The sequence below is a fragment of the Rattus norvegicus genome, chromosome 7 (genome assembly GCF_021556685.1).
Source record: "Rattus norvegicus strain SHRSP/BbbUtx chromosome 7, alternate assembly SHRSP_T2T, whole genome shotgun sequence".
NCBI lineage: Eukaryota > Metazoa > Chordata > Mammalia > Rodentia > Muridae > Rattus > Rattus norvegicus.
In genome coordinates this window covers 55,115,282-55,131,578 of record NC_141540.1, presented here as the reverse complement: position 1 = coordinate 55,131,578, position 16,297 = coordinate 55,115,282, and positions in this window count along the sequence as shown.

Sequence of the window (16,297 nt, the reverse complement as noted above, 5' to 3'; positions counted from 1 at the left end):
AAGAATTTCTGGATGTCAGGCTTCATATAGAATTCTTTCACTGTGTTGGCCATTGATGTTAATGTGTCCCAAATATGCATCATTGTATGAATTGTTGAATTAATGAAATGGAACCACTTTTAGCCCAAAATAATAATTGAGAAGTTACTTATTAGGAGGAGAAGTCTTGTATCAGCTAAGACAACACAACACAAGAAAACAAAAACATCCCAAACCATCATTTACTAGGAAAATTTTCTGTGGTTCTACTGGAATGGGTTTTGTCTTTTACATATGTTTCATTCATGTGGTTTGCTGATGTAGATTTGGTGACTGGTGTTGGCTTTCTTGTGGCGTACATGTGTTTAAAGATTGGTTTGAATCTAAGTAGAAAAAGAAAAAGGCACATTGTGATGCTCAAAGGACTTCTGCTTTCCTAGTTTCCCTTGGCCAAGCAAAGGACTGGAACAAGAGTTTGGGTGTTGAGTGTGCTCCGAATATTCTTGAGATGTGAAAGACTTGCTCATTTGCATGACTTTAATTAGGATGTAGGGCCTCTTAAGTGGCGATTAGGTTATCGGGGTTCATACCCAAATGAATGAAACCTTGGCTAGTCACCTTGTGCTCTGCAGTTTGGTTTGAAATGTGACCTGTTATTCTGGTATAAGCTCTCCGTGTGATGTGTTGCCTACATCAAAGTCTCAGAACAATGGAGACAACTTGGACTCAAACTCTAGAGTTGTCAGTAGTAATTTAACTTCCTTTTACGCCATCAACAGCCTTTGTCAGGCATTCTGTTGTACGAAACTGATCCTCCCAGTAGGATGATTGATGAAAGAGGAGCTGATACAGAACTGTAGATAAGAGTCCTGAGTCAATGGAAGCAATTATACCAGTCCACCATAAGCACAATTTTTGAATTTTTATGATTGTATAGGGTCTTTGTGGGAGATTGTTCCCCTGCTCATGGAATATAATCTAACATAGAAAGGATTTTGGTTTTAACAATTTGAATGAATTTAGTCCCTTATTTAGAGTTAAGCAATTCAATTGAACATAATTTTAGTAGCAATAATTGTTAATAAATGCTAATTCCTGTTGGCTCCCACTTATGATGCCGATAATGGTGATGACTAGGTGTATCTTTAGGTGAGCCTTCAATTGTGTGGTTTATGTATTATTTTATTCTTGCTATCACTCTCTTCATTAAATCAAACTTGAAAATTAAGAACTACAAAAAAAAAGCCTGCAACAGGGTCATAACTAGGAACTGTGCCCATCTAATTCTCTGAAATGCCCTGAGAATAGTGTAGAATGGGACATAAATTACATGCAGTCCTGTGTTCAGTGGCACTTCCAAAACAAAATCTCATCACTTAGCTGTCTTCCTAAATGAACCTTTTACCTATGAAACCAATGATTACGCTACCTCTTTCAAAAACTCTCATTTATTTTATTTGAGAGACAAGATCGCACTGAAGAACTGCATGCTGACAAGAGCCTAATTATAACTGTCTCCTGAGAGGCTCTGCCAGGGCCTGACAAATATAGAGATGGATGCTCGCAGCCATCCACTGGACTGAGAACAAGGTCTCCAGTGAAGGAGTTAGAGAGAGGACTGAGGGAGCTGAAAGGGTTCACAACTCCTTAGGAAGAACAAAAATATCAAGCAACCAGAACACCCCAGAGCTCCCAAGGACTAAACTACCAACCAAAGAGTACACATGGAGAGACCCACAGCTCCAGTTGGATGGATATATAGCAGGGATCGCCTTGTCTGGCATCAATCTGAGGGTGATTTGGTGCCTAGGTTGGTTGCCTATACTGGGGCTAAACGGATGCCCCACTGTAGGGGAATGCCAGGGTGGGGAGGTAGCAGGGAGTGGGTGGGGAAGCACACTCATAGAAGCAGGGGGAGAGGGGATTAGATAGGGATTTCTGGTGGAAAGGGGATAACATTTGAAAGGTAATTAAAGAAAATAACCAATAAAAGAAAAAAAAGGAAAAAAGAAAAAAGAGTCCACACTGGCATTAAGTTCAGGATTCTGATGCCTAGGTCTCTAGGGTGTGGGTTTGTAGGTCTGAGTTACCAGTCTTCTTATTTTTTGAGTTATAAAACAAAGAAAATCTATTGCTGCATGTTTGTTTATTGTATTTGAACTTTGTCACATAAATTGGGTGGAAAAATTTTTTCCCTTTTCATAGCAAAATCAGTGTAGTGTGGCTTCTTCATGGTTGATTATAAGTCAATTTGGCTCTAACCTTTGGCAAATTTCTTGCTTCATGTATCACTGACTTTGGTTGGGTTCTCTATTGCTCTGAGGCCGCAAAAGTTGAGTTGCTAAATATTTTTTGCCATCTTTATTAAATTGGGTATTCCTTATTTACATTTCAAATGTTATTCCCTTTCCCAGTTTCCAGGCCAACATCCCCCTAACCCCTCCCACTCTCGTTTTTATGGGTGTTCCCCTCCCCACCCTCCCCCCATTACTGCCCTCCCTCCAACAATCCCGTTCACTGGGGGTTCAGTATTGGTAGGACCAAGGGCTTCCCCTTCCTATGAGGTTGGAGCCCAGAGTCAGTCCATGCATAGTCTTTGGGTAGCGGCTTAGTCCCTGGAAGCTCTGGTTGCTTGGCATTGTTGTTCATATGGGGTCTCGAGCCCCTTCAAGGTCTTTCAGTCCTTTCTCTGATTCCTTCAACGGGGAACCCATTCTCAGTTCAGTGGTTTGCTGCTGGCATTTGCCTCCGTATTTGCTGTATTCTGGCAGTGTCTCTCAGGAGCGATCTACATCCGGCTCCTGTCGGTCTGCACTTCTTTGCTTCATCCATCTTATCTAATTGGGTGGAGATATATATCTATATATCTATATATCTATATATCTATATATCTATATATCTATATATCTATATATCTATATATCTATATATCTATATATCTATATATCTATATATCTATATATCTATATATCTATATATCTATATATCTATATATCTATATATAATCTATATATCTATCTATATATCTATATATCTATCTGTCTATCTGTATATCTGTATATCTGTATATATCTATATCTATATCTATATCGATATCGATATCGATATCTCTATCTATCTATCTATCTATCTATCTATCTATCTATCTATATATATATATATATATATATATAGGCCACACATAGGGCAGGCTCTGAATGAGTGTTCCTTCTGCCTCTGTTCTAAACTTTGCCTCCCTATTTCCTCCCAAGGGTATTCTTGTTCCCCTTTTAAAGAAGGAGTGAAGCATCTGCAATTTGGTCATCCTTCATGTGTTCTGTGTATCTAGGGTAATTCAAGCATTTGGGTTAATATCCACTTATCAATGAGTGCATACCATGTGTGTTTTTCTGTGATTGGGTTACCTCACTCAGGATGATATTTTCCAGTTCCCTCCATTTGTCTATGGATTTCATAAAGTCATTGTTTTTGATAGCTGAGTAATATTCCATTGTGTAGATGAACCACATTTTCTGTATCCATTCCTCTGTTGAAGGGCATCTGGGTTCTTTCCAGCTCCTGGCTATTATAAATAAGGCTGCTATGAACATAGTGGAGCACGTGTCTTTGTTATTTTTGGAGCATCTTTTGGGTATATGCCCAAGAGAGGTATAGCTGAGTCCTCAGGTAGTGCAATGTCCAATTTTCTGAGGAACAACCAGACTGATTTCCAGAATGGTTGTACCAGTCTGCAATCCCACCAACAATGGAGGAGTGTTCTTCTTTCTCCACAAACTCGCCAGCATCTGCTGTCGCTGGAGTTTTTGATCTTAGCCATTCTGATTGGTGTGAGGTAGAATCTCAGGGTTGTTTTTATTTGCATTTCCCTTATGACTAAAGATGTTGAACATTTCTTTAGGTGCTTCTAAGCCATTCGACATTCCTCAGCTATGAATTCTTTGTTTAGGTCTGAACCCCATTTTTTAATAGGTTATTTGCCTCCCTGCAGTCTAACTTCATGAGTTCTTTGTATATTTTGGATATAAGCCTTCTATCAGTTGTAGGATAGGTAAAGATCTTTTCCAAATCTGTTGGTTGCCGTTTTGTCCTAAAAATAGTGTCCTTTTCCTGACAGAAGCTTTGTAGTTTTATGAGATCCCATTTGTCCATTCTTGATCTTAGAGCATAAGCCATTGTTGTTTTGTTCAGGAAAATTTCTCCAGTGCCCATGTGTTCAAGATTCTTTCCCACTTTTTCTTCTATTAGTTTGAGTATATCTGGTTTGATGTGGAGGTCCTTGATCTACTTGGACTTAAGCTTTGTACAGGGTGATAAGCATGGATCGATCTGCATTCTTCTAAATGCTGACCTCCAGTTGAACCAACACCATTTGCTGAAAATGCTATCTTTTTTTCCATTGGATGATTTTGGCTCCTTTGTCAAAGATCAAGTGACCATAGGTGTGTGGGTTCCTTTCTGGGTCTTCAGTTCTATTCCATTGATCTATCTGTCTGTCTCTGTACGAATACCATACAGTTTTTATCACTATTGCTCTGTAATACTGCTTGAGTTCAGGGATAGTGATTCCCCTGGAAGTCCTTTTATTGTTGAGGATAGTTTTAGCTATCCTGGGTTTTTTGTTATTCCAGATGAATTTGCAAATTGTTCTGTCTACCTCTAAGAAGAATTGGATTGGAATTTTGATGGGGATTGCATTGAATCTGTAGAGCGCTTTTGGTAAAATGGCCATTTATACTATATTAATCCTGCCAATCCATGAGCATGGGAGATCTTTCCATCTTCTGAGATCTTCAATTTCTTTCTCCAGAGGCTTGAAGTTCTTATTGTACAGATCTTCACTTGCTTGGCTAAAGTCACACCGAGGTATTTTATATTATTTGGGACTATTATGAAGGGTGTCGTTTCCCTAATTTCTTTCTCGGCTTGTTTCTCTTTTGTGTAGAGGAAGGCTACTGATTTATTTGAGTTAATTTTATAGCCAGCCACTTTGCTGAAGGTGTTTATCAGGTTTAGTAGTTTTCTGGTGGAACTTTTGGGATCACTTAAATATACTATCATATCATCTGCAAATAGTGATATTTTGACTTCTTCCTTTCCAATCTGTATCCCTTTGATCTCCTTTTGTTGTCTGATTGCTTTGGCTAGGACTTCGAGAACTATATCGAATAAGTAGGGAGAGAGTGGGCAGCCTTGTCTAGTTCCTGATTTTAGTGGGAGTGCTTCAGGTTTCTATCCATTTAGTTTAATGTTTGCTACTGGTTTGCTGTATATGGCTTTTACCATGTTTAGGTATGGGCCTTGAATTCCTGTTCTTTCCAGGACTTTTATCATGAAGGTGTGTTGAATTTTGTCAAATGCTTTCTCAGGATCTAATGAAATGATCACGTGGTTTTTATCTTTCAGTTTCTTTATATAATGGATCACGTTGATGGTTTTCCATATATTAAACCAACCCTGCATACCTGGGATGAAGCCTACTTGATCATGATGGATGATTGTTTTGATGTGTTCTTGGATTCAGTTTGCAAGAATTTTATTGAACATTTTTGCATTGATACTCATAAGGGAAATTGGTCTGAAGTTCTCTTTCTTTGTTAGGGCTTTGTGTGATTTAGGTATAAGAGTAATTATGGCTTCCTAGAAGGAAATCAGTAGCACTCCATCAGTTTCAATTTTGTGGACTAGTTTGGATAGTATTGGTAAGATGTCTTCTATGAAGGGCTGATAGAATTCTGCCCTGAACCCGTCTGGACCTGGGCTCTTTCTGGTTGGGAGACCAGACTGCTTCTATTTTTTTTTAGGAGTTATGGGATTGTTTAAATGATTTATCTGTTCCTGCTTTAACTTCAGTACCTGGTATCTGTCTAGAAAATTGTCCATTTCCTCCAGATATTCATGTTTTGTTGAATATAGGCTTTTATAGTAGCATCTGATGATTTTTTGAATTTCCTCTGAATCTGTTGTTATGTCTCCCTTTTCATTTCTGATTTTGTTAATTTGGACATACTCTCTGTGTCCTCTCATTAGTCTGGCTAAGGGTTTATCTATCTTGTTGATTTTCTCAAAGAACCACCTTTTGGTTTTGTAGAGTCTTTCTATGGTCGTTTTTGTTTCTACTTGGTTGATTTCAGCTCTGAGTTTGATTATTTCCTGTCTTCTACTCCTCCTGGGTGTATTTGCTTCTTTTTGTTCTAGAGCATTTAGATATGCTGTCAAGCTGCAGATATATTCTCTCTTCTGTTTCTTTCTCCAGCCAATTAGAGCTATGAGTTTCCTCGTAGCACAGCTTTCATTCTGTCCCATAAATTTGGGTATGTTGTACCTTCATTTTCATTAAATTCTAAAAAGGTTCTTCTTTCTTTCTTTCTTTCTTTCTTTCTTTCTTTCTTTCTTTCTTTCTTTCTTTCTTCCTTCCTTCCTTCCTTCCTTCCTTCCTTCCTTCCTTGACCAGGTTATCATTGATTAGAGCTTTCTTCAATTTCCATATATGTGTGGACCTTCTTTCCCAGCTTTAGCCCATGTTGGTCTGATAGGACGCATGGGATTATTTCTATCTTTCTGTATCTGTTGAGGCCTGTTTTGTGCCCAATTATGTGGTCAATTTTGGAGAAAGTACCATGAGGTGGTGAGAAGAATGTATATCCTTTTAATTTGGGATAGAATGTCCTATAAATATCTGTTAAGTCCATTTGTTTCATTAACTTCTCTTAGTCTGTCTATGTCTCTCTTTAATTTCTGTTTCCATGATCTGTCCATTGATGAAAGTGAGGTGTTGAAACCTCCCACTATTATTGTGTGAGGTGCAATGTGTGTTTTGAGCTTTATTAAGGTTTCTTTTATATTTGTAGTTGCCCTTGTATTTGGAGCATATATATTTAGGATTGAGAGTTCATCTTGGTGGATTTTTCTTTGATGAATATGAAGTGTCCTTCCTTACCTTTCTGGATGACTTTTGGTTGAAAATCGATTTTATTCGATTAGAATGGCCACTCCAGCCTTCTTCTTCAGACCATTTGCTTGGAAAGTTGTTTTCCAGCCTTTTACTCTGAGGTAGTGTCTGTCTTTGTCTCTCCAGTGTGTTTCCTGCAGGAGGAAAATGCTAGGTCCTCATTACGTATCCAGTTTGTTAATCTGTGTCTTTTTATTGGGGAATTGAGTCCATTCATGTTGAGAGATATTAAGGAGTAGGGATTGTTGCTTCCTGTTATCTTTGCATTTGGAGGTGCGATTATGTTTATGTGCTTGTCTTTGTTTTGTTGCAAAATTATTAGTTTCTTGCTTTATCTAGGGTGTAGCTTTCTTCCTTGTGTTGGGCTTTACCATTTATTATCCTTTGTAAGGCTGGATTTGTAGAAAGATATTGTGTAAATTTGGTTTCATCATGGAATATCTTGGTTTCTCCATCTATGTTAATTGAGAGTTTTGCTGGATGCAGTAACCTGGGCTGGCATTTGTATTCTCTTAGGGTTTGTATGACATCTGTCCAGGATCTTCTGGCTTTCATAGTCTCTGGTGAGAAATCTGGTGTAATTCTGATAGGTCTGCCTTTATATGTTACCTGACCTTTTTCCTTTACTGCTTTTAATATTCTTTCTTTGTTTTGTGCATTTGGTGTTTTGACTATTATGTGACAGGAAGAGTTTCTTTTCTGGTCCAATCTATTTGGGGTTCTGTAGGCTTCTAGTATGTTTATGGGCATTCTTTCTTTAGGTTAAGGAAGTTTTCTTCTATGATTTTGTGAAGATATTTACTCGTCCTTTGAGTTGGGAGTCTTCACTCTCTTCTATACCTATTATCCTTAGGTTTGATCTTCTCATTGTGTCCTGGATTTCCTCTATCTTTTGGACCAGTAGCTTTTTCCATTTTACATTATCTTTGACAGTTATGTCGATGATTTCTATGGAATCTTCTACTCCCGATAGATATTCTCTCTTCTATCTCTTGCATTCTGTTGGTGATGCTTCTATCTACCGCCCCTTGTCTCTTCCTTTGGTTTTCTATATCCAGGGTTGTCTCCCTTTTTGCTTTCTTTATTGTTTGTATTTCCATTTTCAATTCCTTCATCTGTTTGATTGTGTTTTCCTGTAATTCTTTCAGGGATTTTTGTGTTTCCTCTCTAAGGGCTTCTACTTGTTTACTTGTGTTTTCCTGCATTTCTCTAAGGGAGTTCTTTATGTCTTTCTTAAAGTCCTCCATCATTATGATCAAATATGATTTTAAATCTAGATCTTGCTTTTCTGGTTTGTTTCGATATTCAGTGTTTGCTTTGGTGGGAGAATTGGGCTCTGATGATGCCATGTAGTCTTGGTTTCTGGGCTTGACCATCCTGTAGGCCTGTGTGACAGGAGTGCTATAGACATGTTTTCCTGTTTTCTTTCAGCTAGTTATGGGAACAGAATGTTCTGCTTTCAGTTGCGTAGTCGTTCCTGTCCACTGGCTTTCAACTCCTCCTATGTGTGCATGTCCTGAGTCCACCAGGCAGGTCACTTGGAGCAGAAAAGTTGGTCTTACCTCTGGTCTCAGGCCTGAAGTCGCTTCTTGGGGCTGGGTTTCAGCTCTCCATGAGGGCAGCAACCAGAAGGGCCTGCCCCTACTTCTGTGTCCTTGTGCACAGGGGGCCCTGATGGCACTAGGCATTTTCCTCTAGAGTCAGAAATGTGGGCCATTAAATATTTTCATTGGCTTCTCACTTTTGCTGTTGTAAAAGGACCAAATCAGAGACTAGATTTTCAAATTGTGTGACTATTCTACTTTGCTCGGAAATGAGTAAAATTTTACCTTCCTCTCCAGTTTAATTTCAAACTCTGTTGGTTAGTATTCTGAACTTTGTATTATAGTTTACACATTATTTTTAATAGTTCTTTTAGATTTTATACAATTAATGTTAACTTTCCATTCATTGAATAACTGATGGGACTTAGAATAGCCTGCCATGGTTTCATTAATAGACTGATAACAGTGTTTGAATCAGGTCTTTGTTGTCCTTATTTTCTTTTTTATTCTTTAATCTTCTTTTACATTCCAGTTTTTATCCCCCTCCAGGTCTGCCCTCTCATACATCTTCACCAAAGTCTTGTCTCCAAGAGGATGTCCCTACCCCCACCCCACCCCAACAGACCTCCCCACCCCCTGGGGCCTCAAGTCTCTTGATGGTTAGGTGCATCTTCTCTCACTGAGTCAAGACCTGGCACTCCCCTTCATATCAGCTGATGTGTGCTGCCTGGTTGGTAGCAAGACAGAATTTCTCTGTAAAGTTCTGGCTGTTCTTGAACTTACTCTGTAGACCAGGCTGTTGAGATTCACCTACCTCTGTTTCCAGAGTGCTGAGATTAAAGGTGTGCCTGGACTCCACTTAGAATCTCCTTACAGGCAAACAGAGGTTTAATGGACAGTCCTTTCCAGCAGCAAATGTATTTATTTTGGAAACCAATCAAAGTAAAACTAAGACAATGTAGTTTAAGTGACAGCAAGTGAGTTTCTTATTAAATATCATCATTCAGCTCTTTGTTGTTTATTTTTCTTTTCTACATTTTCACAAATATTTCTTTCTAGCCACTGTAACTATCACTTGGCAAAAATTAAAACTGAAGCTCATTTTCTAGGTGCTTATCTAAGACTTTTCTTTCTGTCAAATATGTTTTGGTTTTTACTTGTTCTTTTTGTTAACAAAGGATTGGCAATTTTGCAAACATATAAAGTGTGAAAAAATGACTTTTGAATTCATATTTCCAGAGGTTAGTGAAATGACCCCATAGTTAAGAGTGCATATTGTTCTTCTAGAGTTTGGGTCCCAGTAATCATATCATTCACTTGGAATGCCAGTGCTTGGCATATATATATATATATATATGTGTGTGTGTGTGTGTGTGTGTGATATGTGATATATATGTGATATATATGTGTGTGCATATCTATATGTATATATGTATTATACAATATTTATAGAAGAAATTTAAATAAAATATCAAAATAAATGAAATAGAGTGAAGTAAAACCAAATCAAAATAAAAAATAAATGAAGTGAAATAAAGTCATTTTTTTTCTGATATAGCTAGTAATAATAGAAAACAGATTTATGAAGTGGAAAATGTTTTCAATCTAAATATCCATACAAAAAACATACCATGTTAATATGCTTAATGATGGGGATTTAAAATTTTAACAGTGCATTAAATATTCTCATAGTCTTTAATATATAGTGTTAATTTTTCTTCTTAGTTCTTTGCTATTTCTCTCTGTTGAATAAAATACACCTTCCATTATTTCAGTATCTTCTGAAACTATGAACATCTACATGGGATTTTCCTCTCTATCTGAGAATTCAGATCCTAATGGGTTCTCCTTTCTGGAAGTTTATGAGTTTATTGGAAAAACTATTTGCACTAATAATTAAGAACTATGTGATGATATATTTTAAATGAGGTATTTTTTATCAGTACCACCCCAATTCTATATTTATTTCTGTAATCAAGATTATTTTTCTATTAAAAACGGGTCTCAGTTTTAACCTAACCTTGCTTTATTACATATTTTTATATTCTTCCTCAGTTTTAAGAAGAGGCTAATTCATACTTTACAAATCCCTAACTAAATTGTGGGGCTTTGAATTTTGTTTTATAAATGGCTATATTAATAGGGAATGCATTTTAAATGCTCAGAGTAGTGGTGAGTAGTTTGCTTAGGTTTAGGCTTCTCTCAACTATACATGATTTTCCAGGAATATGATCTGTAAGGGGAACAAAAATTAGGAATTGATCTTGGATTATAGAGGAATCTTAATCCAGCAACATGGCTGCTTTGATAAGGGATCACAACCAAAGAACTTCTATGGCTGTGTGATCTTTAATCCCTTTGGCCTGAATACACACATGCCCTTAGAACACACATTTAATCCAAAATAGTGAATGTAAAGATAGTTTGTAAATGGATGCACCCATGTTTGAAAGTGGGGGAAGGGAGCTAGTATTTCCCAAGATTTACCTTTAAGATGATTGTATGAGCGCATGCGTGTGTGTGTGTGTGTGTGTGTGTGTGTGTGTGTTTGTGTATGTGTGTGTGTGTTTTCCTGTTCATACATTTGTGCTGCCCATGTACCTTGGCACATTTCAATGAAATTATTTGGGAATAAAAAGAAAGTGGCATCTAATTGAGTGGCTGGCAGAATGACAAATCAGAAAAAGATTTGACAGAATGAGTCAGAGATAGCATATGTCCAACTCTTAGGAGAGCAGCATAGAAAAGGGAAGCTAGTCAAGAGTAGGGCAGAGGTAGTCAGGAAAGAAGGGTGGTTCAGTGAGTTCAATTCAATTGAGTTCAGGCAAGGCACTGGAGGTTAGTTTAGAGCAGCTCAGTTGAGGGCAGTTGAGCCCAGTTTAGTACAGTACAGAGCAGTTCAGTTCCTGCATTCAGAGGCAGTTTTTCCAAGTAGATCAATTCATTGAGAATCCAAGAGAAGCAAGTTTGAGTCAGTCATCTTGGAGTGGAGTTTTGAGCCCAAACAGCTGACTTGAACCAGCCAGCCAGAGTTCAGAAAGAGCTAGAATGACTGAGCTTATGCAGCAGAAAGCCTATGAATTGACAATTACATCAGGTGAACAGAAATTACTTTTACATTGAACCATGATGGAGAAATGCCCCACTAGTTACTAGCACCCCAATCCTTAGGCATTACTGGTTTATCTTTTCCTACAAGTTTTGTTTATGTCTCTGTATTCTCCTTCATTACATTTGAAGGAAATATGACAAATATAAATATTTTCACTGAAAATTGGCCTGGAGAACACAGATGCCATCGACATAACAGACTTAAAGAAAACAGAATAAATGTGCTTTTATGGGAAGTTTTGAAAGGAAACAATATATAGGACTGGTTTGTATTGTTGAACCAGGACCCAACTGGACTGGTTCCTATTGTTAAGAGCCCTCAAAGAATTGATCTGCTATTATTCCAGCAAAGGGTGACATAGAAAAACTTCATTGTACTCTTTAGGTCAATGACTTTTTCCTTCAGTGTAATATAAACACATCTGAATTAATATCAGTTATAAGTCTGTGTTTTTGTTCTTCTCAATACTGCAGCACAGATTCATGACTCTGAAAGAACGGTATTAGGAACTAGTTTGGAACCAGGAGTTGCTCAGGTGTAACCCTAGAGATGGTGGATTCCCGTTCTCTGAGGTTTTGAACAATTCCCAGGGTTTGAACATGGCCAGGATACAACAACATTACAGAACTGCTGTTCTAATATCCTGCAAAAGTAGTCCAATGCAAGACTAATAAATATTTCAGGAGATGGGCCACAGGTCAAGAAAGAAGCCACAGGGCTGTTTGTGTGAGAGGCAGAGCTGATGCTGGAAGAGCTTCCAAACAGGCCCAAACTTTTCCTGCCCTGCTGCAAATTTTGCAAGAGTCCACTGGGAAGTCGTGTCTCCAAATCTGCTTTTTCTGCTATGGTCTATCACTGAACCCCACTTTAACCAATGTCTCCACCATGCAAATTAAAGAAAAATAAATAAAGCAATACCAGGGCAGTGGAGATCTCTATTTGAAAAACTACACCAAGAAAACATGACGTAGGATTCAAAGTGAAGGGCTGAATTATAGCCAAGGAAAACAAGCGACGTGTGGTAAGCAGAAGCAGTTAGAGAAGGGAGGAAGGAAAATTACAGGGCCTCAGAGGGGACAGCAGAAGAGCATCGTGTCTATTCAAACTGTGTCCTCAAGAGCAGAGGCCCACTTTCCTCATTGAAGAGTCTGAAATTGCTCCTTAGTGAGACCCACCTGTGATTAAAACACTCGAAATGTATATAAGAAATACTCAAGTTAATAAAAAAAAAAAAAGAGAAACACAAACATAAAAAAAAAAACCAACAGCCAGGAAGTAATAAACTGGGCAATTTTAAAACAAGTCCAGAATACTTTAGGCTTCCCCCCATTGATGTTTATGGGTTTCTGCTTATCACTGAAGTTGGGAGACCTAAAGTGTGCTACAGTATGACTCCCCCATTTCAGGAAAGGAAGAGAGCTTTCTTCGTTTCCATAAGATGTTCCAAATTTGCTACCACTTAAATTAGCTGCACTAGGGGAGGGGTCCTTGAGCTTCATCTCAGGGGTATAGTCTTGACTGTCCAAGAATGGCAGTATACTGCAGGGAATACTGGCTGTTATGGTATACAGCATGCGTGATTCACTGCTGCTCATATTTCATTCCTTGTTATTTCCAAGTGAACTGAATAAAAAATGCAAAAAAAAAAATAAAAGCAAATAGTGTGTTTCAGTTATAACTGCTGTCTACCTCTGCATGGGTTTTTAGTGATGGTGTTAAATGTAATTACATTGTTCATATCAAATGAGCATATTTCTGGGTCAGGAAAATACTTGAGTGGACAGAGATGTGATTTTTTGTTAAAACTATTAAGTGGTAAAACTTGTCTATCTTGCCCCGGGAAGACATTGCTGTGTTACTACGTGATTATTTTCCTTTACTAGAGGAACAGCATGTGCGTTCCTATGTGTAGTAAATATTGAGCATTTTCTTTTAAAGGTTTGGTGAGCCCAAGGTCTTTACAATGGTTAAATATTTTGAATATAATGCATTGAATTTCCTGCTTCAGCTAATGAGTAGCTCTCCAAATTATGGTCTCCAGTACGTTGCAACTTTTAAAAATTAGATCATACTCTCATATAATTATCACGTTATGTCAAAATATCTTAGTTCTAATTTATAGTGCGGTCACGGCTTACAGATATGTCATAATTTACCCTTACATCTCTACATCATCTCTAAAAAATTACTGTGTAATTTTTAATATTGCCAAGTATGACCTATCAAAGTGAGACCTTGGTTGTAGCCCTCAGCAGTTTCTACACATTTCAGTAAAACAATAACCTACTGTCCAAATAAACAGGATAAAAGTCTATTAATATTCTATGGTATTTAGAAACTTCATACAAATCACAACAGAGTGAGACATTGAAACACAATATGTTTTATGCAAAATTGATATCAGATAGCAAATGATTTTCAGGAACATGCAGTTAAGAACAGGATACTGGAAAATATGAGATAGAAATTCAAAGTTAGGAAAAGGTCTTATAAGAATAATTATGAATGAATAAGTGGAAATTCATTGTAATTGCAAACATTATGCTGGGAGGATAAAATAACCCTCTTATTCATTTGAAGAGGTTGAGATTGAAGATTTAAAATCGTATAACAGAACATGTGGAAACCTAGATCAAATTTTATAATAGACTGTGCTCTTGATGTCCTTTCTAATATATTCTACATTCTCAGTATTATTTGTCCTCATGTATGTGGTGCATACTTAAGATTTCAGCTTAATTAGTTTTAGAGAAGCAAAGGCTTGTTTACCTGATTTGATGTGGATACAAGACAAGGTCATGGTTTTCACTTCTTATGTGATGATACTGGGCCACTCTTTAAGGTAGCCACTTTAAGGATACCCTCTCCCTCTCCCTCTCCCTCTCCCTCTCCCTCTCCCTCTCCCTCTTCCTGTCTCTGTCCATCTCCCTCTCCCTCTCCCTCCATTTTCCCTTTGAGTTATTTATATCATATCACCTAATGTAAGCAAAATGGTAAGTGAAGCCACAAGGAAAAAAAACTGCTGATACACTGTTACAGATATCAGTACTGCTCAGTGCATATTTGTGGATTGTACACACATCAATCAAGCCCTTATAAATCTCTATACCTTGTAGGATCAATTACTACTGTGAATACATTGTTCTATGCTGTTGAACCGCACACTTACATCCTTCTTCCTTTCCTTTTGTTCCTACTTCCTCAGTCAGAAGAAAGGAATGAGAGTTGTATACCATAGGAAAATGGGTAAATAAGGTGGCTTTTTTTTTTGGAAGCAAATAATTTAGGTTTAAAACTTCATCTTCTAATTGAGGTCTGAACACATTCAGATTGTGAAAGTATAGAGACATAAACTTACTGAGAAACATTTAAAGAGAGTTAGTTAAATGCTATGTATGTGTTGACTGTTAAAATCTTCCTTTATTGACCAACTCAACTGGTTGTGTCTGTGCAGTTGGTATTTTACCTGCTCTGTCTTTTTAAATCTCATTTTACTTTAATTATTTATCTAGCTACTATCATTTCCCCTTATTCAGGATGAATTTTTGTAGACTCTTAATCCTAATTTCTGTACATGCTTTAGTTATTCCTTCATGGACGGTTCTTCTCAGAGCTCAGTAACTGAGGAAGAAGCGTTAGCTAGCAGTAAACGTTGAATGAGAGAGCAAGAAAGAGCCCATCAGCTTAACCCTGATCTCAATGGTGCAGCTCACTTTAGGTTTGCCTGTAATTCCCACAGCCTCCTTATAAGCCACTCGTAATTTTACAAGTTCCTGAAATATTCCAGAGGAGGAAGCCCTGTTCATTGCCAGAGATGCAGTGTTTAAATCAAATGCTTGGGAGTAAAATCCAAGAGGAAAAACTGCTGAGTTTGCTTAGCATCGAGTTTCTTTTTTCATTCATCAATGTATCCCTGGGAGCACTTCTCGCTGATTAAGATGTTTCACACAGCAGTTCTGGTGATGCTTTCAGGACCGTGCTATATCCTTGTTTTCAACACAGGGAAAATGCTAACCTCCTAGGAGTATCTCTCCCAGAGCCCCTATCCTTAGCAAAGCCAGGTGCAATGAACTGGATCCTGTACTTTATTGATCACTTTGGTGACATGCTATTTTTCATAGTCTTCTTATATGCACGACACATTATTTACTTAATACGATAGCTCTTAAAACTCAGTTGTTAGATTCAAGCTCTTGGGGAAATAAAGCAACACTAATGTCTATGTGTATCTTGTTGTAACATGCAGGTGTGTTCAGGTAGGTGAGTGTATTCCTAAGAATCCCTCAGCTGTCCAGGAGTATCTGTGTATAGTTAGCAACACCAGGAAGGGAGTACCTAGCAATTGTAGAATCTGATATTACTCTTGGGGGACTGAGATGGGACTTTGAGATTGGCCCAAAAGCCAATCAATTGAAAACTGATTGGGAGGATATAAAGACAGGGAAGAGGATAAAGATTTGCCTGCTGTTTGCTGTTTTGTTGTTTAATTGCTTTGTGTTATTTTTTGAGAACGAGTCTTATGCTACAGCCCAGGCTGGCCTTGAACTTCTGTCTGTCTGCCCTTTTGTATCAAATATTACCTCCAGACAAAAAAATGGCAGTAAAGATTTCTTTGATGAATATAATAGTCATGAGCAGTAATGATTTAAAGGAAATGAAAGTTTTATCATTTAAACAAAAATAATGTCAATGAACTATAAAATTAAACATATC